Raw genomic sequence first — 8,456 nt, forward strand, 5'->3', positions numbered from 1 at the left:
GTATTTTCGTACTATCGTGGAAAGCAAATAGAACATTGACGATGAATCGCTTGAATTTGAGAAGCAACACAGAATGGCTAAGTGGAGCAACGACAGACGGCAAATGTTTCATTGAAACACTAAAACATACTAGTATAATGCCCATGCGTTGCCACGGGCTCTTGAAATGTTTTGCTTGAATTATGTAAACATAATGCATGTAAAAAAAAGATAGCACAGGTATAATCGAGTAATAATTTAAGTCCACTTCACTTACATTGTAAACTGTTAATAAAAGGCAATTTGACAATGCATACATATAGTGCGATGATCAAACTAAAAATTTGTTACAAATTAATATCTATTTGATGCGTTTAACAAATTCTTGCATAATAACCGTCCACCATGACCGCTCCACCACCATCCTGAGGCTCGACATGAGTCAACTTTAATCGTGCCAAATATACATTGTTTGGATCCTCATGCACATTAAGCAACATTCTTAATTTTTTTTCTACCTATAAACCACTATTCTTCTTCGTCTTCGTTCTCCTGCTCCTCTTCACTTACTATCTCTACATTCCCTGTCCAAGCCAACCGCAACCATCAATGGCCCATCCGGCTCAAAATCCCCAAACCTTCTACACCCAGACTACAAATTTTAAGGGACTTTTTGCCAATATTTTCTCCTTTCAAGTCTGCAAACAACAATATTAATGTAAAGTAATTAGTGTAAAGTGGTTTATGCCCACTCATGGCCAGTACAACCACAAACTCTGCCGTCTCGCCTACATGATGTGTGTCTACTCCCACAATTTTCCCCCTTACTCTAGCGAGGCCTCCATTACTTCCGAATATTTTGTTCGGATTATTTGCCATCAAGGATAAATTAGCATATGTGATAAAAGTCCCTATGATTTGACACTATAGAGGTAGAGCAACATGAAAAATAAAAGATCATGCTTATAATCTTTGGACTTTTGTAGTTTAAAAAAATGGCGATAATCTTACAACATTTTTCAAACTCCCGTCCTAATTGAAAATGATTGATGCATTAAGGAACACCTATGGAATCCAAAAAAAAAACTAATAGCAAGCGACAGTGACATGGATGGCTACCTTATTGCTTTGGAAGTGGATGGCATGAGCCGTCCCCCATATGCACGAAACAGTCCTAGCCATGCACAGTTAGCCAAGAAACATTGGGTCAAAACAAGGGTGTTGGTACCTTGAGCAACGACGCCATCACGTTGATAAATGCCCAACCCAATTGCTCGTCGCCATCCTCGGCCACCACCTGGACACACTCCTCTAGACCCAGGCGTTTCGAACGACATCCTCCCTGCTTCCCCTGGGCGATGGCCGACTACCGTAACTTCTCTGGAGCGAATCCTTCCAAAGCGCTGCCGACAACATCGTCCCTGTGGCGCTGCTCCTTCCTTTTCGTGCCTTTTGCTTCATTCACCTCCTTCCTATGAAGTTTTAGTTACAAGGTACATTTCAGTAATCAGTAAAAAATGCAGATATTAGTACAAGAAAAATGTGCCACTTGACAAAGTTTTAGTAGAAATCAGATTTTCGTACAACAAGATATTTTAGTACGTACTAAAAAGAATAGTACAAGGGCAATAATCCAAACAATATCATCAGAAGTATGAAACTGAACCTTTAGTCGCAGCAGGTGACTACCCTTGTCATCTCAAGATTCAAGCCTCTCCTCTTATCTTGTTCTCCGAGCATGCACTAAAAACTGCAAAAAATACAGAACATGTACATGTGTGAACTGAAATAGTGGAACTCAAACAAACCTTCATCGATAGATCTTTCTTGAACTATATGGTCGATTATGTACATGGTCCTCATAATGAAAACTAAAATATTGAGTTAGCCTTTCCCATATCTTTTTTGAAGAAAATCATAAGCATCAGCACCTACTATGTGGAAGACAAATCTCCCAGCTTGTTTATGATTCAGAACTCAACTGCATTCAGGCCAATACGAATAGCATCTCAAGGATCTAGGTAAATACCTGGAACAAAACTCAATGAAGAACCATAACATCAGTCAAAACTAAACATGGAAATTTTGAACTCACTGACTTTATGTCAGTCCAGTAGAACGCCCGTGCATTGCTACGGGCTACAATGCATATAAATAAATCAAAAAAATAATTAAATTCTAAAGTGGAAGCTCATTTCTCCCTCCTACTTTCGAGTGTGAACGTACATCAAACGGACATCTAACAGGATCCCCAAAATTCAACCGTCTGGAGAATAGGGTATCTTCAAATCCATGCATATCCATATGTGAGGAAGAAATATGGTTATCCAGACTATCTGCCATGTTATCTCTAACATGCGCGGACCGAACAAATTAAAAAAAACACCCACGACGCACCCTTCTCCTTCCCTGCCGAACCCTCACCTCCCCGCTCATTTCCCGCCATAGCGGGACATTTTTCACTGGAGCCCTCTCCATTGAAACCAGATAACGCCCATCTCACCTTTGTCATGTCGCACTCTCTTCTTCACATTGTATTTCCCCACGGACCGCCGAGGAGTCCCCCGCCAACCGCCCCGCTCTCCATTTTGTTCCCCTCCCCATGTGTTTCTGTCGATAGGGGGGAGTTGTGCGCCACCTATGACACCCTCCGAGCCAAGAAGGTAGATCTGATGTCTCCTTAGCCATTTTCAGATTGTAACATATAGTTCCCCTCCCCATGTGTTTTTGTGGAACCAACGTCGGGGGTCAGCTGAGCGCCACCCTGGCGCTGGTTTTGGCAATGCTCCATGTGCCCAGAGATTCCGCATGATCCACCGATGCAGTGAAGGCAGGATATTCCTGTTAGTACTGTATATATGTCATTAGGGCCTCTTGTACTGCCTTCAAGATTAAAAAAATAGATCTATACAAGAAAAGCAGATCCTTCAAAATTGCAATATCAACAAATATTACACCTATGCATTACTAAGGTCTAAGGAGTATTAAAATATGAGATTTACAGGAAACAAATTGGAAAACTATTGAGATATTTCAAAAGAGAAAACATATATACAAGGGAATATATTGCTTCAATTCTCACATTTTCAGGCCTGTCACCTCCATCGTAATTATATGCGTCTTTATCCCTCTAGGACTACAGGAGAAAAATGCATATGCACACGTTAGTGGGTACCATGTTAACAAAAGAAAGTTCTTTCGATTAACAATAGCAGTACCATAAATGTTGTTCCACTTCTCTACAGCGCAATGGTTGCCTGGCACTGAAAAGTCTATCTCATTCTTACCTGCTGAATGGTTTCCTTTAGCTGTCGCTATTCTTTACGGATATACCGTTGCTGGCCTAACTGTCTCTCGTGAAATCACGTTAGAGCATGTGTGACTGGACTATATATTCCCTTCATCCGAAAAAGCTTGGGACAAGCTTTTTTGGATGGAGGGAGTATGTTGGACTGGAATATATGTGTCTCGGCTGGACTGGACCTATCCGGCCGTTAGATACTTGTGGTGTGAGGAATGAAAGGAACAGTGTATACAGATGAGTAAATATGGTACTATATAAATGCAAAGGTATCACAACTATTGTCTGTTGGTCTAGTGAGAAACGACGTAGCTCTTTTGCCACCAAATTATCCTGGAACATGCAAATACAGTACAAAAAGATGTTGGATTTGCCCGCTGAATAACAAATTCAGTTAGAATTTCATGTCGGCAGCAATCAAGATTTCTTATTGCCATTACGAAAGGACGAAGCAGAGTAGAGATAGTAGCAACTGGCCACCAAATGTTCGGACTACGATTGTTTGAGAGCACGTGGCAAAATCTTGAAGTTATTTTGGAGCTATCAAATACTGCAATCCATATGATCATATATTACATCACATAAGAATAAGATGCTACTGTAAATGATATACTTACTGAATTTAATTTATCAGGTAATCGTTCAGTCACTACAACATTATTTAGTTCTGCAAACATCTTGATTAATAGATTACGGGATACCTTTAGAAGACTTGATGTAACCAACGTGTGACTAATCCATCCTGTCAAGTTTGTTGGGAATTCCAATAGCATGTACTGCAGGTAATCATGCGAAACAAATTCTGGAATATAAAGAGGGACAACAAAGAGTTATAGGTTGAAGTGGTATATAGTTTCAAACGATTACCTGATAAACATAGTGTCAGTCTCCAACTCTGCAATAATGACCTCTTATGCAGGAACCTACAAGAAACTGAGGGAAATACATATACAAAATCAAGCTGTACATTTGACAGTACTTGGTAAGAATGGTAAGATACAGATAATTAAAGTACATAACTTGCAAAACAATTTGTTTGCTGCATTACAATTAGAAAACACATCAATCACTGCATTTCTAAGATTGTAAACCTGAACCTCCACAGTTAGTACTCCATGACAAAGAGCAAAAGCAATGCATCGATGCATAACCAAACCACACGGGGATGCCAACATTCACCTAGAAAACCTGCTGGAAGTACAAAATCCCTGACAGCCCGGGGAATCGAAGAATTCGCCTTTTCATCTTTGACAGTGTTCATCAAAGATTCATCATGATTCTCCCAATGAACATGCAGCTTAGAGTTGCCATCCAACAAATACTTGATAGTCACGTCAATCAGACAATGAGAAACTCTCGCAAATACAGACTTGATAACTCTTTGCAAATTCAGTCAGGCATATCAGCAAACAAATGGACGGCTGCTATTGGATTTCAGAAAAGAAGATACCAATCTGTTGCGGCCACATTCCCAGGCAGATGTGGCGTCCATGGCTGCTGAGTCATGCGACCTTTGGCAAGTATGCAACCAATTTCAGAAGAGAAGATACCAATCTGTTGTGGCCATGTTCCCAAGCTGATGTGGCGTCCATGGCTACTGTGTCATACGATCTTTGGAAGTATGCAACCAATTAGAACTGAATGTTTCAGAGATGGTATGAATTAATTAGACTTATAACTAAATTGCTGAGATTAAACATACATTACTTCGGCCTTCAGTCCTAGCAGCTGAAACACATGAAGAAGGCAATTGATTTGCAAAAAATAAAGGGGGTGATGGAGAGAACATGTAACTCACTCAAGAATTACACAACCAACACGAATCTATTACGGAGCATTATAAAAATTATTAACTTTAAAGTATGATCCGTGAGATAAAAAATAAGATAGTGTTTTTTATTCAATCGCCATATTTTGAACTGATACTTCGAAACAAACCTGTTGTGACATTTTGCTAGCAATCAGGTCACTGAAGGTGGGGCGGTGTCGGACGAAAAATAAGCAGTTTGGATTATCCACATACCTCTGTTGGTTTACCATATCACATGATGCAGCCGATGTGCATAAAATCAATAGCCGTGGGGAAGATTTGTGTTCTTTGCTCTTCTCCTTCATCATTCATAATGCTAGCATGGAGAAAAAGCATTGTTGCCCATCTCTTATTTGAAAAGATCGCAAAATCCAAAAAAGGATGAAATGTAGAGACTGCGAGAGCAATAGGAATACCACCGATGGATCCCCTCAGTGGTCGTATGTTGATTGAATATTTGCCGCTGATGATCTGTACTTGAGGCAGGCCTCGAGGCGTTGGCATCCAGCACTCCTTTGTCTCGGTGCCCAGCGGTAACGGTGCCAAGGGGGACAGTTCATCGGCGCCGCCACCGTCTCCTCACCGCCAAGATCGGCCTCCAGTCTCGCGTTGAGAGGAAGAAACGGGTGGGCATGCAGGTACCTGCACTTGCCGGTGCGCGGCGGCAGTACCCGCTCGATCTGCGCCTGCATCTACTCGTCGGCGCCGAGCGCCTCCTCCTCGCTGCGCACATTATGGGGGGTTCCTCGTCGGCGCCGCGCTCCCGGCGCTCTACATCCTCGACGGCCTCCGGTCCGGGGACACCACGGGGATCGCCGCCGAGAGTGAGAGAGAAGGTGGGGGCCGGGCTTAGCCGGGATCGGGGGAGCAGATGGGGGACGGGCGGCGCCGGGAGCCGGGGAGGAGGTCGGGGGCTGGCGGCACCGAGCGGCGGCGAAGGGATCTAGCGGTGGTGGTGAGGGGACGAAGGGCGGCGGCGGGGAACGAGGGCACAGAGTTGGGCAACTGTTTCTCGCTCGAGGGCAAGAGACCTCGGTCGTACGTGCGGGTGGTTGGTTTGTGATTTTTTTCGCTGGTTAATTTTCGCCGGTTTATTTTTGCTAGTTTGTTTTCGTTCGTGACAGATGGGTACGACGGGAGGGTAGGCGCGTGGGGGCGGATGTGGGACTCGATCGTGGGGTTTTTCTTGGTTTTTCGCGACTGAGCGGGAGGTGGGAGGAAGTACCAAAGAAGTACCAAAAAAGACCGGGTGAGGTGGGACGAAAATAAATCCCGGAACGCGACCTACCAACTGAGACATTAGGAGTAGAGATAGGTAAAACGAAATATGAGATAAACATATGAACGGGTTGAGATTTGTTTGCAAGGGTCGAATCGGATCTGCGATTCACCGAAACAAGACAAGGGTTCTGAAAATCCTAGCGGATCTTTCCGGTTCCTCAGATGGAAGGAAACCTTTACATCCGGGAACTGTTCAGGGACGCGACAAACCTGTAAGCCTACCAATCAACGAGAACCTGAACCTTTTGCCTCTTTCTAACGGAGAACGGTTAATTAGGAACCCATCCATGGTTGAAATTTGACCCAAAAATTGGCTGAAATTGAATTACTACATTTTTTTAAATCTGTTTGTCAAAAAGGTTTGCTTTTTTCATTTTTTCTGGACAAATTAAATTTTTGGTCAAAATTCGGTAAAATACCTGCCCCATGTGCCAAAACCACCTTTAGATCAAGTGAGGGGGCCAGTTACACGAATCCGGTATTGAAGTAATTTGTTGAAGAATCTGATGCCTGATGGTCACACATAGGGAGTGGGAAGTTTAATTCGTTGAGGTCACGGGTAATGGTGCATGGAGGTCAACCGGCACTGTCTGGTTGGGTCCTCAGATGGGAGGTACGGTGGTTGTGTGGAGATGGAAATTTCTCTTCCTCCTCATCGGTATGATTTTCTGCTACTGCTCTTCTTCATTCTTTGTGCTACTCTAGAGGGATGCCTTGCTTTGTCCGGGCGGTTGGCCCCGCCGTGGCATCGGAATCAGATCCTTCTTCTCTTCCATCTGGAAGGGGCATATATAGCGGTGCTCAAAGCCATAGATGACGAAGGCTGATGCAGGCGTGTTGCATGCACAAGTGTGTCCTTGTCTTTTTGGCGCCGGTGTGAAGAAAAAGGGAAGCAACGTGGCAACGATTATGCCGTGGTTGAAGATGATGACCTGCTTGTGTCTGGTTGCAGATTCTTGTTTTGCGGGTGTCTTCTCACAAGATTTAGGAATGAGAACACAGAGCTTCAGAGATCTTCATGTTTTACTGGTTGATTCAGGCTGCCCTCTGTTTTTCAGTTTCTTCATACGTGTGTTAGGGTCTCCTTATACGGGTCAAAGACTTCGTGTTATTTGAATACAAGCATACTTTAAAAAAGGAGTGAGAAGTTTAATTTGTTGAATCAAGTGAGGGGGCAATTTTCTACTCCCTCCGTAAAGAAATATAAGAGTGTTTCTTATTAAAGTAGTAATCTAAATACTTTTATATTTGTTTACAGAGGAAGTACTTTCTTGAAAAGAATGATTACTTTTGATTAGGAGGAATTCACCCATGGTCACACGTTTGCAGTGTTAATTATTTCCCACTCCTGATGCAAAGCTGCTGCCTGCGGCCTGCCCCATCTCACGAGTCAACACCACTGGCCTGAAGAAACGGCGTACCACACGTTACTTCCTCGGAGGCGCTCGTCCACTCCTACAGCATAACTACACCTGACCTAGCAAATCTGAATTTTACGCAGCTCCATTATTCATTCATAGGGAAAGAAGTTCACACCACAATACTTGCACCCCCGCTAGAACCAGAACACACACATAACACCCACACACCCACACACACACACCAGGTAGGGGATAGTCCACGCAGCAAGTGCAAGCTCGCGACAACCAGAGCACATCATGCCTCGAATTAACTTTCGGTACCCACCCGGCGATCAGGTGTTGTTTCAACGTGCGCTGGATTATACCGCTCCTGTTGAAGCGCTACGCCGCGCGCTAAATTTTACAGTGCCTGTTAAGAGCATCTCTACCAGACCTCTTAAAATCGTAACCTGTAAAATTGATATACGGGTCAAAAAAATACATTTTAAGGGTTCATTTTAGCTATAACCGAACAAATATTTTAAAATAACTGTAAAACTAGAATAAAGAGTTCCTTCCTTTGGTCCGGCCGCTGCCGCCCCTTCCCCCAGCCAGCCGTGCCCAACCCCGTCGGCCGCGCCCCGTCGCCCGCCGGCCATGCCCCATCGCCCGTTGGCCGCACTCCGTCCCTGCCGGCCGCACCCCATCACCATGCCGGCCGCGCCCACTCTCGCCAGCCACGCCC

General features: G+C 44.0%; 1 long non-coding RNA gene across 23 annotated transcripts; it reads right to left on the reverse strand.

Moving 5' to 3' along the window:
• Positions 1-222: 222 nt before the first annotated feature.
• On the reverse strand, positions 223-6,145 carry LOC123105878 (uncharacterized). 23 transcript variants are annotated; one of them, XR_006451086.1, is made up of 7 exons: positions 5,507-6,144; positions 4,148-5,406; positions 3,982-4,056; positions 3,062-3,115; positions 1,646-2,820; positions 1,208-1,451; positions 223-677 (listed from the first exon to the last, which is right to left on the reverse strand). It is a non-coding gene; the product is annotated as an uncharacterized lncRNA (long non-coding RNA). The 23 variants fall into 23 exon arrangements; XR_006451097.1 differs by having other exon boundaries at positions 1,646-4,056; positions 4,148-4,891; positions 4,983-5,008; positions 5,304-5,406; positions 5,507-6,143; XR_006451078.1 differs by having other exon boundaries at positions 1,646-2,829; positions 5,507-6,143.
• Positions 6,146-8,456: the final 2,311 nt, after the last annotated feature.

This window comes from Triticum aestivum, chromosome 1B, assembly GCF_018294505.1.
Source record: "Triticum aestivum cultivar Chinese Spring chromosome 1B, IWGSC CS RefSeq v2.1, whole genome shotgun sequence".
Classification (NCBI taxonomy): domain Eukaryota; kingdom Viridiplantae; phylum Streptophyta; class Magnoliopsida; order Poales; family Poaceae; genus Triticum; species Triticum aestivum.